At 37.0% G+C, this 12037-nt stretch overlaps 1 protein-coding gene and 1 pseudogene across 3 annotated transcripts in view; one reads left to right on the top strand and one right to left on the bottom strand.

The window, feature by feature from the left end:
* Fmnl2 (formin like 2) overlaps nucleotides 1–12037 on the top strand; it is a 282989-nt gene that overhangs the window by 39825 nt on the left and 231127 nt on the right. The window lies entirely within an intron of this gene.
* LOC143407196 (small ribosomal subunit protein eS1 pseudogene) lies at nucleotides 3938–4827 on the bottom strand (annotated as a pseudogene).

Here is a 12037-nt window from a genome sequence, read left to right as displayed (position 1 = left end):
TGGAAAGTATACATTTCTGGTGGAAGCTGTCATACCTTTAGATAAGATTGGCTTTCCTTGGTCCAGAGCCTGCATACTTTTCTGAAATCTTTCTCAAAAGCTTCTGGTGGCTCCAACACAAGAGAGAGAGGAAAAGAAGCTGCCCTCTAGGTTTATATTCTTTTTTCTTGAATGACATTTCATCTCCTAGTCCTAACATAGTAATCAACTCAGCTAATAAACTAATCTCTTTTAATTATTTAATTATCATTAAGAAATTTAATTTAGCATTTTAATCCAGAGGCTTCTGTTTGGTATTGCTCTTGTACCTTGTCAACATGTATTTGTTGAAAGAGTTAACAGTGACACTTAAACAGGAACTGGTTTTGGTGCTAAAAGCATACTCATACTTAAGAAGCAGCATCTAAACTGGGGATGAAGTGGTTTTCTCTTGACATAAGTTGGCAGGTACATTCTCCTCTGGGAGTAAAGATGAGCTAGAATCCCATTCATAGAAGGCATGGGAGGGAGGGAGGCAAGGGTGGAAAGATGAGCTCAGGCCTAGGCCTTTTTCTTCTTAGTCTCTCTACAAATCTGCTTCTAATAAAAACAATTTGAATAGTTAAATATAAAATTCTTCTGTTTAGGAGCACATTGCTCTCTGTGGTGATTTAAACTGTGCTGTGGTTTGAACCATGCCCCATGTATTGTTATACCAGATGATCATAACATTCGGTGTCCTGATGAGTTTCAATAGGGGTTAGGAAAAGGTAGGATGAGGCAAAGGCATTTATATTTCTGGGGGACAGAGTTGTTCAGCTGATTTGATCTCTCCAAAAGCTTACCTAGAAGTCTGTTGGTATTTATTGTTCTTTGTTATTAATTAATTGGGGTTGTAGTTAAGTGCTGGTGGTTTCTTAATGAAGCTTTTATTAAAAGCTTATGAGAAGTCTCAAAAGGTTGCTCTGAAGAGCCTATATTATGTTCTTATACCGTGGATTTTCTTCAAATGATCGACTTAACCATATGAAAATGCTTCAGCAGGTTGACTGCTAAATTATAATAAATCAAGGCACTGCTAACAGATTTTTATCTTTCTTCCACCCTTCCTGGATATGCTGTATGCTTTCTAAGTGGCATAAGTCCTACAGATGTCTGTGCTTCAGCGTCTTGAAAGGAGAAGTCATAATAAGGTCACCTGTTTCTCTTAGGAAGCTTAAAAACGAGAGTATCAGGAAAGGTTCCATTGTTGGTGACAATAAAAGATAGGGCAGCTTGGGGAAACAAACTGGCTCTCTTGCTTTTCTGACATGTGGAAAGTGTTTCTACTGGTATACCTTACTTAGATTTATTCCTGGCACTGTCATGGGTGACCATCACAGCATAAATCTCCTAGTGGTCTCCATGAAAGGGGAGATGTAAAGTACTAGTCCCACCCCTGGGTGCATGCTGATCTGACTGAGTGTGGTGTGCACTTCATTAAGGGTACAGTCCTTCTGAGAACCCTGAACTCAGTCTGCTTAAGACCTTCTTAGTTTACCTTTAGGGTGTTTCCTTTTGCTTCCTCCCTAGGATGTTCTGTCTTAGTAGTTATGTTGTGATTGTAAATAACCTCTTCATTTGAGGGGAGTGTCAGTGCATGTGGTAAGTAGTTTGGCTATTTGTTCATTAACTCATTCAAAAAAATTTAGACTTGAATTATCACTTTTTTGTTTGTAGTCTCCTTTGCTAATTATTATACTTAAAGATTTTCATGCCATTGACCTTATACATGTCTGTCCCTTCTCTTTGTAGGATTTTCTGGGCCTCACTTTTTCAGCAATTTACCATCTGTCTGATTTAATATTTTTGAGTAGTTTTTTAAAGTCTAGGAGTTTCTTGCATTGAGGTGTTTTTTACTGACTGGAAAAAACTCAGAAGTGAGTTGCCATACCACTAACTTTTGGCATGCTCCCTCCCCATTTTTGTTATTTATTTTATTGGTGCTTTATAGTTATGCATAATAGTTGGAATCATTTGCCAAATTACTTATTTCCCTGCTATTTAAAATGATTCACATTTTTTTTTCAAATTTCTACTCTATTTCCATACAGTTTAAGTGAGGCTCTCTACCTAACCAAAAGGATAGCTGAAACATCTTAACCTCAACATTGTGGAAAATGCTTTCTTTTAGAAAGAGTTCGGCTTTTCAAATTCCAACTTTTAAAAATACCCAATGTCAGAATTGTTCTTGAAGCAATCAGTGCCATTTAGGTCCTGAATTATTGGATGATCTGAACAAATTTACTTTTCCTTTCCGCTGCTCATTGCATTAAAAAGTTTTTTTCATATTCGTTGGGTGATTGGGAGAATGAATGAGATTGTTACTCTCTTTACCCTCCTGTCTTGTTTTATTTTGTGCTGTTATAACAGAATAACTAAAACTGGATCAATTGTAAAGAACAGAATTTTATTTCTCACAGTTATGGAGGCTGAGTCTCAACTCCTAGACCAGTGCATCACTTTTTGGTCTGATAAGGGCCTTTTTGTTGCATTCTTATATGGCAGATTGTAGAAGGGCAAGCTAGCCAAACACTGAGAGTAGGGTCATATATAGGGCCCTAATCCCATTAATGAGGAAGGAGACCTCATGGCCTGTTCACCTCTTAAGGAGTCCAACTAGGTCCCATAATATTTGCAACATATTTTGGAAGAGACACAAACCATAGCACCTCCTCCCTATTGTTTATCTGCCCTCTTTTTTGGAGTGGGTAGTGATGCTGGCTGACAGACTGGATTCCCCAGGCTTTCTTATTACCTGGCTCCTAATTGGATTGGCCAGGGGGAGAACTTTAGGAAAGCTGGGATGAGGGAGATTCTAGGCATCAAATCCCTTTTTTTCCTCCCTGCTTCTGTGGCTTTATTAGTGGCTGTGTCCCACCAAGAAACCTCTCTGCCTGACCGGTCCTTTTTCCAGAGATCTTCTTTGGAACTATGTGAATTGCCTCTGTAGTAAATGTAAGACATCATTGATTAAAAAGCACACCATCATCTTAATATCAGGAAACATAGTGCATTAAATATATGTAATTATACATGTAGATCTTAATTGTAGGTATATGAAAACTTTTACATATAATAAATCACTCTGTGAATTGAGGAAACTTTACTGTTTTCCTCAGTGGAAATGGTTATTCATTGTATTAATGATATCATAATAAATTTCTTCATATATGGAGATGGAACCCAGTGCCTCATGCATGCTAGTCAAGTGCTGTGCCACTGAGCTACAGCCCCAGCCCAACATTGTGTCTTGATTTCTCCAAAATCTTCCTCATTTGGTAGGTCAAATATGAAACTGAGCATTTTAAATTTTTTTTCTTACGGGTTGTATTTTTCTTCTATTTAAAGCCTTTTCCCTTCACCTATTTATTTATTGGCCCTTACTGTTTTTTCAACATAATCCATTTGCATGGTAGGTCAGGGGTTGGCTGATTTTCTGTAAAGAGCCACGTAGTAAATGTTGCAGGCTTTGTGGCTCATACAGATTCTGTTGTAGCTACTCACCCTTGCTGATACAGGGTGAACGTAGCCTGAGATGACAGCAAGTGACTGTGAGTCCCTGTGTACCAGGAGGGACATTGAAATGTGGGAATTTTTTTTTTTTTTTTTTTTTTTTTTGTAGTACTGGGGATTGAACCTAAGGGGCACTTTACCACTGAGATATCCCCTCAGCAATTGTTAATTTTTGTTTTGAGACAGGGGTCTCACTAAGTTGCTGAGGCTGGCCTAATGATCCTCTCGTCTTAACCTCCTGGGTTGCTGGGATTATAGGTGTGCCTCACTGTACCCTGCTGAAATGTGAATTTCACATAGTTTTTTTTTTTTCTTTTCTCCTTACAAAAAGGGCTTTTTATTTGTCATTATGTAAAATCTGAATTTTAACAGATTCTTGACCTGGTTGTTTAGATCTATCAGTTTATATGATGTTAGCGTCTGTCTCATCTACAGTAGCTTTTCCAAAGCTACTACATTTACAGTGAAGCCTCATGAGTTTTCTTAATTCAAACTGGGGTTGCTTCAACGTTTTTATTTTCTAATGAGGACAGAATAAACAGAATAAATAAACTGGCAATGCTTTTCTAGTGTTTTCCAATGCTGTCTAGCTGATTGGCCATTTTCAAATCATTTGTCATATTCTCCGGGGTCATGATTTCCATCATCTCCTTCTGGATATGGTGTACCTATTAGTGTTGATTGAGTATAAGAGGTCTTCTTTATAGAATTGTTGCATTTTTTAGTAAAACACATTTAGCAGACGAAGCAATTAATCATGAGTAGTCTTGACATTAACATGAGTTTTAATCTCTGACTGCCATATTTTGACCTTGGAACACATTTTGTTACAGGTAAAATCTATGTCATGGAAGCCAGGCAGTTTTTGTCCTGCACATCCTCATTATTAGCTTAATTTTTTTTAAAAAAAATATTTCTTTTTAGTTGTAGATGAACACAATATCCTTATTTTGTTTTATTTTTTTATGTGGTGCCAGGAATTGAACCCAGTGCCTCATGCATGCTAGGCAAGCGCTCTACCACTGAGCCATAACCCCAGCCCTAGCTTAAATTTTCTAAATGTAACATCATTCTGTAGATGGGCAAGGCTCACTGCAAACACACTGCCTTTGAGGTTATCACATGCACTTTTGGTTCTTGAAGTCTTCGTGACGAGTGTTTTTCCAGTAATTTTTATGTTGAATGCAGCTTGTACTTTCATATCATACCAGTCTTTCTTAGAAAATGCATCAATCACTTTTTTCTTGGCTCGCTTTTGCCTTTTGTGAGGCATTTGTTCTTGCCAACTGCCATGGTGCTACTCAAAGAGCCAAAAGACTTTCTGTAGTTTTTATATGTTCTGGAATTTTACTCCTCTTTATTTTCACTTTATAAAACTATTCATGGCCTATGTAACAACAGGCAGTGGGTTGGATTTGGCTGGTGGGTCATAGTTGGCTGACGGTTGTAGTAGATGATAACTCAATTTGTTTTGAGTGTTTTTTTTCCCCATTTCTCTTTTTATATTAGTTTTTTAGGCCTACAAAATTTAATTTTTTTGCGTAATCATAATTTAAATTCATAGTCATTTTTGTCATGATTTTGAAAGTTAACTGTGTCCTTACTAACTTTTGAATTAAAAAATACATCTGACTTAATTTTAGTGTTAGAGACATATTTGAAATCTGTAATTTGGATGTCTAAATTTCACTTTTTCCCAAGTAGCACACCAGTTGTGGATTATAAATGCACATAGTACAGGGGTCTCCAGCTGTGTTTTGGGTGATTTGATTCTAGCCTTGTACCACGATTTTCTCATTTTTCTTTCATTTGCTAGAAATATGCACCAACCTGTGACACAGATTTACATAGTTCTTGGTGTGCAAGAGTGTATGCCTGCATGCGTTTGAGCTGGCATCAACAGGACAGTCATTTGGAACCCCTGCAGACATGGTGGATACATGTGGAAATCATTCTCTAAAAAACATTTGTTTATGTAGATGTTTTTAAATGAAGAGCAACAACCTGATCTCTCACATAAGAAACATGCAGTTAATTGTTTATATTATAAAACAGTTGTTGTTGTTGTTTCCTTGCCTTTGGAAAATATTGTATTCAAACTTATAAGTAAAATAACTCATCATAAGTTGCCCTGGAAAGATTGGCAAGAATTTTATTTAGTCTTACAGATGTGCCGAAGTGATATGAAATAGTTGAGAATAAGCAAAAACCTGTTGGACTGAAACTTAAAAAACTAAATTTGCTGGGATGGTTTTTCTGTTCATGAGACTCAAAACATTGCTTTTAATTCAGTTGAGTATAAAGAGTAGACGTGATGCTTTTGTTTTCTAATAGCACCAAAAGTGATTCCTATCAAATAAAAATGCTGGAGTGTCAAAGATAGGTATGCCTTATTCTCATACAAAACTGTATGTTTTTTAAAAAATTATTAAAATTTCTAATTTGTCAGTTTCCAGTTGAAAACCTGGCTGTAGAAGTCCCCCTCTGTTCAGCCTGTATTCACTGTTGGAGTGTTCTTTCAGACTCAGGAATGTCTGTATGTTCAAGCTGGGTTGCCATGGTGTTGTGTGACAAGAGGTGGCAAACCCCATACAAGAGTTAAAGAGATGAGTAGTGCTTAGGATACAGATTAAGGAACGTAGAACTTGCCAGCAAGTTCTAGGCAAGAGATTGAACTAAATGTCTTGGTCCAAAGAGGAAAAACCCTATTCCAAGGTGCTTTGGGTTTAAATGAGATTCACTGCTTGATTATGCCCCAGATGGGCTGTTAGCTTTTTTAGGGAAACTTGTTCCAATTTTGTGTCTCCACAATAGTCTTCCACTACCATCTGGACTGATCTCTTAAAATTAAAAGTCAAATTAAAAATAATCTTTTGATTTGAAATGTGAAACTTGTGTTTATGTTTAGCTAGACTACAATGATAGAAATTTTGTTTAACTTCCTTATCCAACATGAATTTGAAAAACAGGAATGAGTAAAAAAATCAACAGACTCACATGAAATGAGAGGACAATGTGGAAATCTCCATAAATTCCTTTTTGTAAGCCAGATTTATTTTTATAAAAATCTTGAGCAGAAGACAGTTTGTTCTTCTTTGGATAGTTGGCCCAGGCTTTGTCTTCTTCTTTCAATTGTGCTTTAACCAAAGACCCAACTGAGAGGAATAGGATAAATGAAATAGGAAATTAAAAAAAAAAAAAAAGACTTTTTTTTTTTCCTCTTAGTGTGAAAACAAAAGTCATGTGGAATCTTTTGTTTTAAAATAATTCTTAAGAGCTGCTGGCTTTCCACAGAAAATCTTTGTTTAAACATATTTATCAATATAGAGAGTAAATAGCATTCTGAAGTCTTTAATGTGGTTCTATACATTTAATCCTTGTTGTTTAATCATGGCATTTCTGCAAAAAACAACTCTTGCACACAAATCTCTCCCTCTCTCTTATTTCTCTAATGTCTTAGATCTAGACTAAGCATTTGAACAGCCATCACTAAGTGTTTCCACATTGGAAAACTGGAAGAAGTTGGCTGGATATAATTCTGATGTTCATTGGAGGGAAGTATTTTTCCCATTTCTCCTTTACAAGTCATATACTATACTTGCTATTTGGGCTGAACTGGCTTGAAAAGATAAACAGGAATGAGTCTAGCTACTAAATTTAGAGAATTGATTCATAAGTTCTTGACCTAATACAGTGTTCATTATTGTCATTGACCAGTTCCCTATTTCAGCTCTTGCCAGTTGGAGAATAGAATCCAAGGCTGCTGCTTAACCCTCTGTGGCCCTGAAAATTTATTTATATCATGCCTATCCTTTCTGAATATACCTATTTCCAGAGGACCTGTAGGTCCTAGCATAGATGGGCCACTTTGCTTATGGGGTAGAGTTCCCCTTTGAAAGTGTTTCAAAATTCAGATGTCATGTTATTTTTCCCCCCAATTAGCAAATATATTTTTATTTAAGCCAGGCATTAACTTTTCTGTCTCATTGAAATTTTCTAGACCCCCTTTCAAGGAAGATTTAAAATAACTGGGAAATTACTTTTTGTGTAGATACTTTTGTCTTAAATTCATGTGACATTTTCCCCTTGTCATTTGCAGAATAGTTAAAGAACATTAGGTAAACTACATCTTTAACACACTTAAAAAATCCCCCAAACAAAAAACCTTGTGGCTCAGGGTGCAAGAGCCCCCTACCCCCACCCCCACCATAATTTTTGAAGCTCTTTAAATACTTGTTTTGCTTAAGGAATCATAAGACCATGGAGGTGGAATGTACTTGGCATGTTGTTCACTATTTCATGAATTTGTAGACTAAATATATTATTTCTGCGGCTCATCCAGAGAATGTAGTCATCCTTTAAATTTGCAATTAGCATTATTTTAAAATTGGGTGATGGAAAATGGCATATTAAGGTTATACATGTTTTACGTTTGCTGTATTTGAGAATGTTGGGAATTGAATAAATCCTACTTCACCTGGGATATGAAAGAAGGAAAATTGAGAAGAAACTTTTCCCCTTACTAATAAATAGAGTAACTTTGATGCGAAGATTAAAAGTCACACACAAATGGTTCACCTGGGTGGTTGGCAAGGGGACTAGCTGGACAGAATGTGTGTGAGGGGATTTAGAAGAAATTATCTGGATAATTCAGTTCCTTTCCCTTTAACTTTTTGATTCACATAGGAAAAAGATTTTTTTTTTTTTTTTTTTTTTTTTTTTTGTATGTCAGAATTACCAGTAGTGCTTAAATTCCCCTACAAAAGGTGTTTTCTGTGGCTGAGGATATGGGTCAGTTGTAGAGCTTGCCTAACATGCTCCAAGGACCTGGGTTTGATTCCCAGCACTGCAAAGAAAACAGAAAAGTACTTTCTGTATTGCTCAGTTCACTTGGTTAGATCTTTGAGAAATTCTGGTTTCTTTCTAGCTAGACCTCTAGTAATCGTAATTTTCGATGACAATATTAACATTTGACTAATGTTTTTTGAATGATATGTAGGACTTTTCCAAGTTGTGAGGGGGATAAAACATGAATTATATGTAGTATTTGAAAGAAGATCAGAAAACAAAGATATGTAGAGAAAAGGGAAGAAGGCAGAGAACAGGGCCTGATGAACAAAGCTTAATTTTAGGGGGTAGCAGGAAGATGCAGCAAAGAGGACTGAGGAGGAATCTGTATAACTTATGCTTTTCTACTTACATGTTTTCTTATGCAGTTCTAGAACAAGACTCCTTAATCTCAACAACGTCCTTGCATTTTGGGCCAGGTAACTGATATTATAAGAAGCTGTCCCATGCATCCTAGGATGTTTAACAATGTCCTTGACTGTATCCTCTGGTGCTGGTGGGTGCATTGAGCAGTACTCCCTCCTCCCAGTTATGACAATCAAAAATGTCTTTAGATATTGCTGAATGTTCCCTGGGGGGGAATAACAAAATTTCCCATAGTTGAGATCTACTGCTTTAGAGATTATGCTTTTAGGGTTAAACCTTTAATTTGGCTGCAAGCATTTTGTGACTCAGTTCTAAAAGTTGGGGATAGGAAGATGCTGGAAATTTTACTGTGAAAGCTTCCTGGACTAGGGGAAAGGTAGACTTTGCAAGACTCATTTGAGCTCCCAACAGGCCTGGACCTGTGAAGTGGCTGCATTTATGGTCATCAGTGTGATGACGTGGGAGGAACTTTGACTCTAGAAGTTTGGGAAATTTATCAGCTTCAAAAGTGTTATTTTGCAGAAGTCCCCCTGAAGAATTTTTTGAAGGAACTGATCATTTAAATATGTCACATCAAAGAAAAATAGAAGCATATTCTAATAAAATGTCCTGAAAGTTCACATCAAGAACCTCCCTCCTCCAAACGATTGACATTAGAGGCCTGTATCGTTCTAGTGATTTCTTTGTACCTAACATGCTATTTTTCGGGTAATAGGTGCTCATGAATTATTTGAGTTGAATTGCAGTCCTGGTTGTCAGTTATGCTTGAGGAGTTTTTCACTTTTGATCTTGAAAGGGGAGGAAGGAGAAGTGCTGGAAGGCAAAAGCCTTAGCTGAAATCTGTGCAAGTTATCAAAGAACAGGTTCATGACTTTGTCAGTAACATTCACATTTCTGTTTGAAATCTCTGTTTTGAGAATGGCCCTGGATTTGGTGTGCTTGTTAGGTCAGTAGAAGGGAGGATGTTGCTGCAATTTTCTTCCCCTCATTAGAGTTCTCCAGGTGTTTCTCTCTTTGAGCCTTGATTTCTGACAGGTGTTTGATGAAGTGGTTATTGTGCTTAGTTTGGTTTAATACACTATTCATAAGACTTGAGAAATTGACTGAAAAGAGAGATGCTAAGGAAAAATAGACATTTTGAAGTAGTTTCAGACATTGTATTTAATCCTTTAGAAGCCCGAAATAACTAAGAATTGTTATCTTTTATAAATAATGGAGAAACAAAAACAAAGATTCAAGGGACGAGCTCTAGGGCAGAGGGTGGAGTGGAGAGAGGCGAGCCCATGGGGAATGCCTTTCCTTAGCAGGCCAGGCAGAGTCCCTTCATTCCAAGTGGAGTTTTGGGGGAGTAGCTTCTAGGATCCTTTCTCTCTTTGTAAAGAGATCTCTCCAAACTGAATCTCTAGCTGCTGAATAAAATCTAGACTAACCTTTGAGTGTGGTCCACCTACCACGAGTGCCAAAAAAAAAAAAAAAAAAAAAAAAAGACCCCAACTGAGTTCTGCCTTCAAGTCCTTGGATGAAGTTTACTAGTCCACAGAGATGGAATGGTGAGGGTTAGAAAGGCATGAGGACAATTTCTGCCAAGGGGAATTTGGCCAAGTTCATCCATCTGCTCTCCCTTGCATGCAGCTCTCATTCTCTCCTCTTTGATTTTTTTTATTGTAGGATAGTTTTAGATCCATGGAAAGATTAAGATAGTACAGAGTTGTCATATACCCTGCCCCCAGTTTCCCTTTTTATTATCATCTTGTTAGAATGGTACACATGTCATAATTAATGAGGCGATACTGACACATTATTATTAACTGATGCCTATATTCATATTCCCTCACTTGTTACTTAATTCCTTTTTCTGTTCCCAGATCCCATCTGGAATGGGGCATTATATTTAGTTGTCTGGTATCTTAGGCTGTTTTTGGTTGAGATAGTTTCTCAGACTTTCCTTGTTCTTGATGACCTTGACAGTTTTGAGGATTACTGGCCCAGTATTTTAGAGTATAGTTATAAACTGAGATTTGTCTATGTCTTTCTCTTATGATTAGGTTGAGGTTATAGGTATTATTGACCTGAGGTAGTGTTTCCCAGGTTTTTCCACATAAACTAAAAACAGCCCCCCCCCTTCCACTTTGCATACTGTACTATGTGGAAGGAAGTCACTATGTGCAGCTGATACCTCAACCTCTTTTTATTTATTTATTTTCTTTTTTGATACTAGGGATTGTACAAGGGGCACCTTAGCACTGAGCTTACACCCCAACCCTTTTACTTTTTATTTTGAGACAGTCTTGCCAAGTTGCCCAGTCTGGCCTTGTACTTGTGATTCCCATCCCCAGGTATGTGCCACCATGCCTAGCCTCAACCTCCTTAGGAGTAAAGTATCTACATAAATGATTTGTAATTCTTATGCATGGGTGATATGTATTTTCATTTGTTTATTATAGCATTTATATCAGTGTGGACTCATGGGTGTTTATTTTATACTGTGGGTTATAATAAACTCCCATGTAATTTTATTCCAATTGTCCCAGCTTTGGCCATTGGAAGTCGTTCACTTGACTTCTGTATCCCTTTAATGGCATACCATTATCAGTATCTTGTTTTCTAAATCACTTTCTTACTTTCTGACACTACAAAATACCTCTTTGACCTTTTATATGCCTTTGTAATGCTTTCTTCTCTGTGTGGAATAGTGACAGACCACATATCTGGTGGCCTAGAGGCTGAGGCTTTGGTTTCAGCTCCGTTCACCCATTCACTTCATTCCTGTGACTCTGTTGTCTCTAAAATAAATACACTATGTGTGATTAGCTAACATTGTAAATGTCTTAACTTTAACAGGGCTTTTACATGCTTTATCCATGCCCAGTTTTTGGATTTTGAAGCACATCTGACTTCTGTTTGTTTTCCAGTACATGTTTATAGGCTGCACCAATGCTTATGTATAACGTGTTCAGTGTGAACTTTTAGGGAACTTTAGTAGAATATATATCTGTTTTCTTTGATGTGTCATGTTTAAATTAATGACCCCTCCAGAAACTCTCTAAGGACTGCTTAGGAACTTTTATAAAGTAACTTTTTGAAACTGATGAATTCTCCAATTGCATGTCATCAGTTGTTTGTCAGTTTTAATGTTTATTAATGTTTATTAATTTTCCTAAACATTTTTTTTTTGGGGGGGTGGGGGGTGTATGTGTCTTTTTTTGTATTTCCTCCTACCACTTGGAGAGCAGTGGTTCGTGTGTGGTTACATCTGCCGAGAAGCAAATAATGGAGAAAGGGAACACTA

This window comes from Callospermophilus lateralis, chromosome 9 (genome assembly GCF_048772815.1).
Source record: "Callospermophilus lateralis isolate mCalLat2 chromosome 9, mCalLat2.hap1, whole genome shotgun sequence".
Lineage (NCBI taxonomy): Eukaryota > Metazoa > Chordata > Mammalia > Rodentia > Sciuridae > Callospermophilus > Callospermophilus lateralis.
The sequence above is the reverse complement of the archived record's forward strand: the minus strand, read 5'-3'. Positions and strand labels throughout refer to the sequence as shown.